The sequence below is a fragment of the Meleagris gallopavo genome, chromosome 4 (genome assembly GCF_905368555.1).
Source record: "Meleagris gallopavo chromosome 4, MGAL_WU_HG_1.1, whole genome shotgun sequence".
NCBI lineage: Eukaryota > Metazoa > Chordata > Aves > Galliformes > Phasianidae > Meleagris > Meleagris gallopavo.
This window is the reverse complement of record NC_139407.1, coordinates 57,480,521-57,493,428: the sequence shown is the minus strand read 5'-3', so window position 1 is coordinate 57,493,428 and position 12,908 is coordinate 57,480,521. Positions and strand designations below refer to the sequence as shown.

At 36.3% G+C, this 12,908-nt stretch overlaps 1 long non-coding RNA gene across 1 annotated transcript; it reads left to right on the top strand.

Moving 5' to 3' along the window:
• Window positions 1–633: 633 nt before the first annotated feature.
• Window positions 634–11,091, top strand: LOC146544525 (uncharacterized). Its single transcript, XR_014883221.1, has 3 exons — window positions 634–7,391; window positions 8,010–8,060; window positions 9,753–11,091. It is a non-coding gene; the product is annotated as an uncharacterized LOC146544525 (long non-coding RNA).
• Window positions 11,092–12,908: the final 1,817 nt, after the last annotated feature.

Genomic DNA, 12,908 nt, shown 5'->3' with positions numbered 1-12,908 from the left:
AGACAGAAGCAGTTACTTGGAAGAAATTATTTCTGGACTACAGACAGAAGAAAAGCATACTGCTTTCTCTATTTAATTTTTTGGAGTTTGGCAGTTCTTTTCATTTACTCCTTCACACTTTCCTCTTGAGCATCTTGGAGTTGGGCAGCATTTCATGATTTCTGAAGGACATCTTTCGAGAGCAAAGCAGGACAGAAAACATGTTAAATGTGATCCCAAAGACTTGGTACAAGGTAGGAATGCTGTACGGTACTGTTTTCTAAGTATTTCATTTTTAAACTTGTAAGACAAGAAGACACAACTTTCCCATTTTCTTAAAGGAAATTCCTAGAAAACTGTGTTTGCTATGATTGTAAGGTGAAACTGAATACAGCCACTGCAAAATATAAACTGCATGTAAAATTAGGACAAAAGATAATAGAGAGAAATAAGCAAATTATCAGCACTTTGAAAGCAGCCCTTTAAGAAAATTAATGATAGCAATGTTAGTGATTCTTAAAATTTTGCCTCATTTTGTATCCCTTACATGCCAACTTAGCAGTTAATTGTAGGATTTTATATCTACTCCCACTTCTATGTAGGATCACTTAGCAGCAAAGCAAGTTCTGCTGTTAATTCACTATGAAATATATTCTGTGTACATTATTGTGACTGATTACACTCAGCTTCAAAGAAAATGCTGCCAAACAGGAGTGAACAGCACCCCACTGATCAGAAACCCTGTAATTTAAAGCACCCTCCTGCCTTATGGAAATCCTTGTGCAGCAGATAGGCTTCGATCTTGTGCATCATAACATAAAGGGCTCCAAAAGTCCAAAATTACCATACAGACCTTCGGTAAATATGAGCATGTTACACTCCATATTCCTCCCTCTTCCAACACAGTTGTCTAACAACAGCTCAAGAGCTGTCAGGAGCAACCTGTTTATCGTTTGCTGATGAGTCCCCCAGGCATAAAGGAGAAAACTTTCATTGTGATCATGCATATGACCAAGACCAGGACAGTGGGTCTAATCCAAAATGTTCCTATATGAGCATCAACAGCTTTTCAAAGCAAAGAAGCAGCAAGACATTTCATACTTCTTCTGGTCTGGAGGCTGGTGAAATGTCTGAACACAGAAGTAAGGAAGTAAGCAAGTGGGATTTGCTGCTCTGCCATAGGCCGTTTAGACTAGACTGGAGTAGATCCCAGGAGAAACTAGACAAAGGTGGGTTGGATGAGTATGTCAGTCAAGGGAGTCCTAGAGGAAGACAGCAAATAGGCAAGTGTGTTAAGGTAATAAGCATTGTGCTGGGGAATCAACGAGCAGTCAGCACAGGAATGAAAATGTTGGAGCAAGAATGAAGAAAGTTTCTATACAACCCATTTTGCATGCTTTCTGTGAGCTGACTTCTAGGACTGCTAAAACTTCATGGTCTTATGGAAAATTATGGTTGTTCTCAGGTTGTATTTAAAACAGTCTGTGCAATAGAACTCGGCCAGCAAGCTCAAGGGCAAGCTAGGTGCTAAAGGCAATAGATGCTGTATGGAGCCCTTCCCTACCTTCTGCAGTGACTGCTGGCTTTACCAGCCGCTAAACCAGTAGAACCTAATAGTCATGGACACCTGCAGTTCTCTGCAAGGCTGCCCATCATGCCGCTGTGGGTGAGGGATGCCACTAGCAGCAGCACTGCCTGGGGAACAGGCATGCTTCTCTTTGCTTTTCTGGTGGAGAAAGGGAACCTCAGAGAGCAATCCTGCATAGCTAAGATTTCAGTGAGGGAGAAACTGGTGGCTGCTTTCCCAAGGAAATCCATGGGAGGACATACTTCCTCATGAGGATGGTGGAGGATAGAGAATAACCTAAATACAAAGACTGACACTGTCTCTACCATGCTCCTATTGTTCTGGGATTTAGGACGCTCCCAAAGTCCTAAGCCCATTGACATTGATTGTGAATGTTACTAAGGGAGAGATAGTCTGCAGATAGACTGAATTACTATGAAATGAAATCTGCTAATGAAGCACTGGCAAAGTTGGGAATAAGCTGACATCATTCTTATTCCTGGTACTTGAACCAAAAGCTTTTTCTTCTCATATTCCTATCACCTCCAGTGAACGATCAGACAGGAAAAATTATTTTACTGTCTAGAGATTAGGATACTCAAGTCAGGAATCACAGTTCTACTTCCAGTTCTGTCATTGATATAATCTGTGGCATCAGTTAAATCACAAATTTCAAGTGCCTCAGTTTTGCCCATCCATGAAATGTGGATAGAATTAGTCAAAAGTCTGGAAAGCACTTCAAAAAGCAGTGAACAAAATACGCAAAATTAGCTTTTTTTTTTTTCTTAGCCTTTCCAGCCAGGAGAATAACTCACAATGAATAATTTATGCAGTGACATGAACTCCTTTTTTTTTTTTTTGAAAGCTATTCACCACAATGTGTAATTTTTTTCTGAGTTACTTCTTATTCTACACTGGTTAAATAACACCCATAAATATTTATCGGTTTACAGATTGTTCATGAGAAGTTTATTCAGAATATTTATTACATGAAATGTAATGAATTGGTTGTTTTTGTTGTATCCAATCTCTGCCGTCTGACTAGATTCATATAGTTTGTTAAAGCAGGACTCCTATGCAAATTATTTTGCTTATACATCAATTATATTTTCTGTATAAATTTTTGTTTATAATATCTTTTTGTGAATATCCTCAGGCATAAACTCAGTGACTGGAAAAGAAATTCAGGTTTTAAGTCACAAATCCAGACGAAGAAAATTCACTACTTTAGTTAATATCTACTTGCATCTGATCCCATAGTATCTTTTTCTTCATGTATAAAAAATGAATCTAATGTTAAAAATATTAAATTTTTTTTAAATTTCAATTAAATTACTATTAACATCTTTACATACAAGTAATTTAACATGATTAAAGAGAATACTCTGTGGATTTATATTTTCCAAATGGATTAGCAATTGATCTCCTGAAATTCATCAGGTACAAGTGTGAAGCTGTAAAATAGTAATTTAAGTAAATGCAAGGAATACCAAGAGGATTAAAATGAGATCTCTAAGGCCAATAACACTGCAGTGTAGATTTTATTGTAACAGTAAATCTTTTGAAATATTTACAGGAGAGAAATATACTTTAGCTCTGAGACAAATTATAAAACACAGAAGTTTGAGCAAGCTATAATTTACATTTTCATTTACCTGGGGGAATTATTAATTTCTAGAACTGGTTCATTATTTCAGAGGTCTTCAAGTAACATGAAGAATATGAGGAAAAGAGAAAGTTTCTGGGTGCCAAGCAAAGCCTGTTTTAAATATAGTTTTGCACTTCTGTTGTTGTTATCTAAAATAATAATAATAATAATCACATTTAAATGAAAAATGAAATGCATTGAAATATTTTTATGTTGTCTTTTCATCTTAGCATAAAATCATGGAATAGCCAGAAAAGTAATTAACTATGAGAGCATTTATATTTTTAATACTTACATGGTTCTGTAAGATCATTTCTTTTTTACAAAAAGATTTTAAAGGAAATCAAGGGATAACAGTATCTCATGGGTCATAATCTCCAGTTTCTTCTTTTTGTATAGCTGTTTTTTCCCACATCAACACTTCTTTGACAATAAATTTTTTTTTTGGTTTGTGAAAATCTCAGCATCTTTCAGGGTAATAGAAAAATAGTAAGTCCTTGGAGTCTTATTGTAACATATTTGTTTAATGTGCATACACTTGTATGTTTGTCAACCTAAATGGCTGCCTTCACACAAGCCTCCATACCTGTAACTGTTGTATTCGTTTACAAAAAGAATTTTGTACACAAATATGTAATTTCTGCTATGGGAGACTATTGAGTATTAGGGATTAAATGTATGTTAGTTTGATAGCTGCTAACCTTCAAAATATTTGACTCACTGTGTGAATTGCAAGAAAATACTTTTTCTCTGATAAATTTAAGACCCAACTGTGCTTGGATTAAATCTTACAATAATTGTACTGTCAATGAATATTGGATGCTAATTTAATCCAGTATAAAGAAAGCTCCAGACATAACCTTCCCATTTAAACATTCATAACTTTTATCTAATATATTATCTCACAGTAAAACTAGTTTTCTTGTCTTTTCAATTAAATTTTAAGCAAATCTGCATTCTTCGGTGTATTTTAAAGTGAAAAAAAATAAAAAGAAAAGAAAAAAAAGATAAAAGACTTAACGTAAAGTATGTTTATAGATAAAGATCCAAATCTAACCTGTCCCACTAATTCTAAAATACCCAGACTTGAAAGGCATATTCTCTTTAATATTTTCTGCTGCTTTATATTCACTGACACAAGGGAACTCTTTAGCAAGATGATGTTTCCTGAGGCATAATAAGTGTTGGCAAGCTCAAAAGAAGCAATGACTACAGAAAAGACGTATATTCATCCTGCTACACAAAGCAACATGGGTTAAAAGAAATCACTACAAAATATAATAACAAAATCTGCAGCACATATCTCAATAACTATGCATTTACCAGTGACTTCACCCACAGCAACACAAACAGCAGAATTTTAATGAAGTTGGCTTAACCCTGAGCCTACTGCTGTAGAGACTATGAGTACACATCATACTTATACAAATGAAGAAGAAAATCACATTTTAGCACCATTCAATGTTTTCTCTTTATTTGAGATGCAGCTTGTCAGTACCAAGCAGTTAGAAGACAATACATCATGCATGTGTGCCCTGGTGCTACAGTTAACTTGTGAAAGAAAATGCATCATGGAGAGTAAAATTCATTTTCCCTGAGCTCAGTCACCTCTACATTTAAAAACAAAACTAGTAAATCCATCTATATCAGGCAGTTCCCAAAGCCGCTGCTACACAGTAGCTGTAACTAGAGCATGAGACAGTGATGGATAAATAGCCTGCTGTTGATGATTTTGGAAAAAAAAAAAAATACACATATAAAAAACCTTTATGATGGTTTAAAAGGCTCAGAAGATTTGGGGCTTTAGAAGCATAAAATCTTCCCAGCTCCACTCGGTGGAATTCCACAGCTCCTCCTGCTGCTCACAGCCATATATTATTTAACACATGCAGGAAAGAAGCAGCTTGAGAAAAGCAGATTTTTATACACCAGATGCATGGCTGCCTCATGTATTTTTCCTTAAATTATTTCAGATGGTTTTTCACAATAGGCAATGAGTGATGCTATTGCCAAATTGACAAGAGTTAGCAACAAAGTTGTTTGGCTGATCTCAGATTTCTCCACCAGTATGTATTCCCCAGTACATTCAAACATCTGAATTTTTGATGTCAGGGCTCCTATATGTGGGAACTCTTTCTATTCTTAATTTCTTTTCTTGCAGTTTCAGTGCTTCCTTCGTCTCTTCTTTCTGAGGGTACTTCCTTCCAACTCTCCCTTGGGACATAATATGCGTTGCACAGCACTTATTTACCATCCTGTTGGGGGTTTTTTGTTTGTTTGTTTGTTTTGCTTTTGCAAAAATTGGTCAGTATTGCTGGTTTATTTACTAGTCCACTGCCTTACCCCACCTTCACATTTAATGAGCAATTTTTCTTATATACTTTTTAATTGTCAGCTCTCAATTGGATATTAGCAGCCTATGAGAGACAACTGAAATATTTAAAAAAAAACAAAAACAAAAAAAAACAAATCCCTGATAATAGAAACTACAAATGAGTCTGGCTGTATGCATTTACTTTCAAAAATGTAGAAAACAAACACCTGCAGACAGCTCCTCTAAATAGCAACAGGATCCAGGCATGTGATGTGTATTCTGTCAAGCACTTCAGGGCACAGTGTTGCAGAAGAAAAGCTCAGAAATAATTCACCCAAAGCTGCAGTTTAGGCTGGGAGGTGTTTAAGACAAGCAATTTGTTTACAGAGGCTGCATCCATGTGGAATTAAGGACCTAAGGAGCAATCATGAAGAAACTGAAGGGTTGGATTCCTGGAAATGTGTAGGGAAATTTGCAGATACATCTGATTTACTCTTAGGAGGAGAAAAACATAAAGAAAGCCATTTATTAGTAATGTAAATTTCATTACTTGAAAAATAAATGAAAGCAATATTATAATGCAATGGACCAGATCAACATATATATATTTACTGGATTGCAATTCTGTAGGTGGATTGCATTGCTAGCAGGATGAGGGAAGGGATTGTTCCTGCTCTAGACTGTACTGGTGTGGCCTCACCTTGTGCAGTTTTGGATACCACAGTACAAAAAGGACATAAAGCTATTAGAGAGAATCCAAAGGAGGGCTACAGAGATGGGGAAGAGTCTAGAGAGGAAGAAGTCTGTACAGCAGCTGACATCCCTTGGTTTGTTCCGCCCAGAGCAGAGGAGCTGAGGGGAGGCCTCGTGGCAGCTACAGCTCCTCACAGGGAGCAGAGGAGCAGCACTGAGCTCTGCTCTCTGTAACAGTGACAGGGCCTGAGGGAACGGCATGGAGATGCCTCAGAGGAGATGTTAGGTGTCAGGAAATGTTCTTCATCAGAGAGCAGTGGGCATGGAACACGCTCTCCAGAGCAGTGGCTGGAGTTTGAGGAGCATTTGGACAACGCTCTCAGACATTGGGTTTCAATTTTGGATGGTCCTATGTGGAACCAGAAGTTGGAATCAATGATCCTTGAGTCACTTCCAGCTCAGGATATTCTATGTCAGTGCCCTCTTGTCCCATTACCACAGGGTGAAGAAGGGAAGGTTGGATTCACTGCTGATGAGGAGTGGAAAAATTGGAATGAAGGTAGTTCTTCCAACAAAAATAACTACTTCCTCATCCTCCAGAGCCCAGGAATGTCATCCAGCTCCACTTCTGCTAACTCTTCACAGACAACTCTTCAACTTCATCAGCTTCTGCCATCTTCTGCAAAGATCTCACTCTTCTGTAACACTTGAGTTTTCCTTTCATGGAACTTTTTCCTCCTGTTGGCCATAAAAAAATTCAAGTTTGCTTACAGCCCTGAAAAGGTTTGATCCAGCTTTTGTCTAGCCACAGAAATGAACCATCAAACTCTGTTACTTCCCAGTATTGCAATATGGAGCACAGTAAGAAATCCTACAGAGATCAAAAGCAGACAGATTACACAGTACAAACCACCTAATTCCTGAGCAATGTGGGGAGCTGGGCAAGCAGTATTCCTGGTCAGCACCTCCTCATTTTAAAGCTGGAAAGCCAAATGTAGTAAGAAGCCTTTCCTTTTGTTTAATTTTTGGCTTATATCTTCAGCCTAAGCTGTCACCACCTTTTTTTCAGCCACAGTCTTTGGATTCCCTGCTCTGTGGCTGTGAAATAGATATGAAATACAGTTTTGGAGACAAGTTTCAAAAATGGCAGTCCTTGATAACCAGCATTCCCTTGGGCTCTTAGAGAAACTGTGAGTACTTCTAGCTTTTTAGAAAGATTTTTATTATTATAGAGAAAAACTTGAGAAAGGGGGGGGAAAAAGCCAGACTGACTGGCGACTTCACAGTTTCTTATTACTGGTAAACTAGACTTATCTTGAAATCCAGCAGGTTAATCAGAGCAATAAGGGCTGTTAAGCATCAATGGCTTATGGTGGATCTTTTACCTAAGTAAATGGTGGAAAAAACATTTAGGGACGCACAGGCAGATCCTCTCATTGGCATCAGGATCATGTTCACTTCAAGTCCCATTGAGCATTAGTATAGTCTTAGATTATTTTAAAGGGACAAAGATACAGAAAACATTATGGGGAAAGGAACGATTTCCATCAAGCTGCATGATTTTGAATTTCTCAGAGAAGATCTAAGTTGTTTGCACTTCTTTGTAGGAGGTGACAAGGCAAGAAAAATTCCAAATTGCAAGAGTGCTTGTCTTCTTGGAGCATGCTGCAGAGTATTATATTTACAATTAAATATGTAAGCTATACCTTGATTAGGGAGCAACCAGGAAGGAGAGTAGAACCTTAGAAATTGGAAAGTGATACTTCATTAGCTCTAAACAGTGGTTTTGGATTGTTTCTGCCCCACAGTGCTACAGAGGAATTTGTATAGCTGTTGATGACAGCAAAGCAGTGTCTAAGGTAAGTACCTTTGACCTAAATACAATATATGGATTTGAAGAAATTCCTGCAAATAAGCTAAATGTGAAGTACTACATGTCAGAGCCTAGTGGGTAGAATCTCTGGAGATTTTTTCAGTGTCAGTAGTTTCAGAAGGAAAGCAGATACTCTGAAACATTCAATTGGTCTGAAGAAGGACTTTACAGCTCATTTCAACTACAATCCTTTTTTTTTTTCTTTTTTTTTTCTTTAATTTCTGCAAATCAAAATGCTCCCTTATTGCAAGAAAACTGCGCTACTTCACTTGCCTTAAAATACTGCTGGTGTGACCTGAGAGATGTCACAGCCTCATGCCATATTCCTGGGCTCATTGTTTTTCCTCTTCCATGATGAGAAGTTCAGCTCATTCCAGCATGAAACCAGTTGACTGAAAACACAGCTGGGAGCTGGACCACACATACAGATAAACACCACAGAATTTCTTTGTTCTGGACATCACCCTGTAAAATAGTAAGGCCAAAGCCACATTGTAATCCCCAACTCCCTATTATTCTTTATTACCCTCTTTTTAGGTATAGGCGGAGATCAGCTCAGTTGTTTTCTATACCTTGTTCAATAGCAATGTTATCCATATACTATAGTCTTGCAATCTAAAAAGCTTGGTCTAAAAAAAAATAATCACTTAAAGGACATTAATAATTTTTAAGGCATTTTATCATTTTACAGTTTGTTTGGTATTAAAGTAAATCTTATTATTTACGGTAACATTCACTAGAATCTTCTGCCTGGAATATGCATAGTTCTTTTAAATGAACATCAGGCACACAACTTTCTTTACTACTTATTTTTATCAGAATAAAACAAATGCAGCAAAAATAAGAAAAACAGACACTCTAAGCAGTGTTGGATCCTGTTGGCCAGAAACAAAGCAAGCTGGTCTCCACCCGAGTAATGCAGATATTTTTCTGAGGTACTTTACTTTAAACAGACAAGAACATGCATTTCTGTATCTCAAGGGTAGTGTTGTCAGAGCTCAGAAAATGATGCAGGTCTGATGTTTTCACTTCAACAAAGCTGCTTTCTAGTACTGAAAAGAAATCTGAATGACTAAATTCAATAATTGCACTTATTTCTATCCAAGCAAAATCTCATTAGAGATCTCTATACTCCTCTACAGCCACTAAGAAATCATGACAATTTTAGTGGGTCTATATCCTAGCACACCAGATAGATCAGATCAACACACACATTCCATTGTCATTTGGAAAAAATCAATAGAGCACAGCATGTGAAGTGGAAAGTCAACAGAATCAGAGTTAACTCTATGTACATTGTTGAGTGAAAAGCAAGGTCAGGCTTCAGTCTGAAGAAAAATATCTACTGTCTTTCATAAGTGAAAGACTTCAGAAATACCATTTGGGGCACTTTGAATGGACAGTAGAAATGTCACACAGAGACAGTTGGACTTGTTTTACTTCTGTATTAAAAAAAAATAAAAATGAAGACTTACATTGTATCAGTAGTCTTTTTGAAAGCATTTATAAAAATGAAGTATCAAACCAACAGCAAAAGCATCTATGGTGTTTTATTATTATCTTTTTTAAAAGCTGCATATTTTGCAGGCAATACTGAATTTATAAAATTTGAGGGGAAAAGTGAAATATTTCATTATCATAAATGGCAGACTGTCAAAAAAAAAAAAAATCTCTGCAGCAGTGAGCTGAAATTGGTAACATCAGGCTTTTAAGGGACAACGAAGTGCAACTGGAACCATCAAAGAAGCAAGAACCTAAAAGGCGCCTGAAAAGGGGAGAGAACAGCCTCCAGCTTCTACGTCTGAGAAACACAGACCAGTGTTATATCATCTGGGCTGACTTCAGTGCCAACTGCCATTAAACTCTAAAGCTGAAACTAATACTTTAGCTCTTTTCCCGCAGTTTCAACTATTGTTTTCTTGTTCTCCTTTCAAACATGCCACAAGTTTCTGGGCCAGTCTTTAGTGCCAGTTCAAATTAAGGATTTTTCATTCTTTAAAACTTAATCCAGAAAACTCTACTACCATGCTTGTTCTGACTGGGTGTAGACCAGGAGTCAAAAGACCATGCATCTTAATATAGTAATACTTGCCTTAATATTCAGTGTTTATTTGTGGTTTTTTTCTTTTATTTAATTTGTCTTGAATGAGGACAGGATGTTTTAATTAGGAGGATGTGTTTTGATTGTATTGTTTCCTTTGAATGGATCTCATTTTCATGTCCCTATTTCATCTGTTCCAAAATCCCTGTATTTAGATCAGCTTGGTTTGCATTTTAAGAGTAGTTCCCTTGGTTTGGGTTACTGTAAATACACAATTGGTTATAGTCTACTGAGAAATAATGCCAGACATTCACTCCTTCTGAGTTGTCATTTAACAAAGATAATCTGAGTCTGGAAGCATTTTAACATGAAGACACTGTAGATAATCATGGATTTGACATAATCATCTATCTAATTGATGGTTGCCTGCTGTGGTTTGTTGGTTTAGTTGGTTTTTTTTCTTTTTATTCAGCTACCAGTGTTAGTAACATTTCCATCTAGGAAAGTTCACTGCTGCCTGGTAGTACTTTAACAGGAATAAAGAAATATTAACCATGAGAGAGTTTGTGCCGTGATTGTCAGAAAACAAGGATGGCAATACTTTTGTGAAGTAGAATCTAATAATTTTTTCTTATGATGTAAAAAAAAAAAAAAAAAAAAAAAAAAAAAAAAGCTTTCAAGGATTTTTCTTGGCATTATCTTGATGTTATCTGCAATAACATTTATATACTGCACCCACAGCAGGAGGGCATTCAAAATTCCAAAATTGTCCTTAGCATCATTTTTAGATTTTTTTCATCTTGTCACTTTTCTAAACTGTAGACAAACTTTCTACTTTAAATTATGTATTGCAAGTTCTCACCGCTGTTTCTTTTCCTTGTTGTTTCCTCCAAAGTTCTCAAATGAGATTTGTTGATGTCTGGTGATTTGTGCAATTTGATTTTCTCAAGTTACTCTATTGCTTTCACCTCTTCCACATTAAATTAAACAAAAAAAAAATTCTAGTTCTGTCTTCATGTTATTTGAGTTACTTGTATGCAGGGTCACGCCATTTCTTATTCAAAATGTATTGAAGCTGTGGTCTTTCCCTTAGATCTATACAAACAGCCAGAGCCCCAAATCAAGGTAGAGTAGAACAGGGGAGCTCAGGTGCATGCAATGCATCTGAGTGACTGGAAAGGATGAAGCCAGGATCCACTCCCTCCCAGTCCTCATTTAAGGGTTGGCACAGGAAGCAAGAGTATCTTTCTGGAGATCATTGCTTATTTGAGGATCTTACAGGCCTTCTGAAGGTAAGCAGTGTCTTTATCTTATTTCTGTGCCCACTGCTATTGTATCAGATGCTGTTACATCCTTACTCGCTGTGGTATGACGTCTTGCTGCTCTTCTGTCTTGTTATGCTTTTTTATTGTGTTACAATTACTACACAGAGGTGAGCATCACCAAAATGAAGGATACAAAAATGGTCATTTCCTCATAGTTATAGTAATAAGACTCATGTTTCAGTACTCAGTAATGTTATGCAAAGGGATCATCTTCATGCTGCATTCCTTTTTATATTAAGTACAAACTGGGTAGCTTTTAAAAATAACTGTTTCAGTCTTTCTTCCAGTAAAAAGAAACAAAATAATAAATTTATATGGAAGACTTTCTTATCATTAAAGCTCTTCTATTTTTAACCAGTAGAAGTAAGTCCTCAGGTGTGTTTCACAATTATTTAGTTACTTTAGTACAAAAGCATTTGTTTATTCTTAATTAAAAGCACACCAACATTATAACACTGAATGTTTTTGGAGTAATTAATATGTCAAAAGAGTGGTTATGTTTTTGGTTTGTGCCTAACAATACAGTAATTAATGCTATGTTTTTCCATCGAGGCAGTTAATTGATAAAGGTCTTGCATCAAAATGAGTAGTAAATCTTCCACAAGTCTTAGTACAGAGCCATGTTAGATGCATTTTTGTGAAGATGTAAATGAGAACTCTCTGCAGTCTATAGTTTATTAAAATAAAAGTTGGAAAGACAAGAAAACAGTGAATTTAATCTCTTGAGCACCATCTAATGACCAAATTGTAAAATCACACTGACCAGTAAGCATGTTAATAATCATCTTAAAGATTGAGCATTTTGACTCAAATTGGTCTGGAATTGCTGTCAGAGGTTCAAATTGAAAGGAGCTTTTTGCTGAAATGGAAAACTCAGTGAGTTTGACAACTACTGAGGAAATTCCTTATGAAAACATCACCTGCAAATGCTAGCACTTTAAGACACTTTTTTTTTTTTTCTCCCAGCATATAACCACAGAAGTACTTAGACAATTAAAAAGACTCAGTATTTTTAGTCCTCTTCTGAAAGAGGAAAAAATATGTACTAATAAGAAGCAACTAAGCATAGCTGTTCAGCATTCCAAATGTTCTCTTGATCTAGACTTGCAAATAGGACCTAAAAGTTCCAGCTGTGTTACTTCTAGCATAGTATTTTGTATTTACAGTGGTCTAAACACATATTAAAAATCAAAATAAGATGACATGTCTGTCCAGAAATCAGATTACTTAAGGACAGTTTTAAAAATAAATAAATAAAGAGCATATCCAAAAAGAGGCTAAGATGACTAGTATGAATGAATATTAAGACTTTTCATATCAGACGTGTATGATTCCTTCATACGGTTTAAAGTGTCAGTCCTCAACCAAAGGTTACTTCCAGAGTCAGGAAGGACAAGGAGGAAAAAAAAAATAAATAAATGATGAAGAGACTAGAAGGAAAGAAATGAGATAGATATGGAAGGGCAAG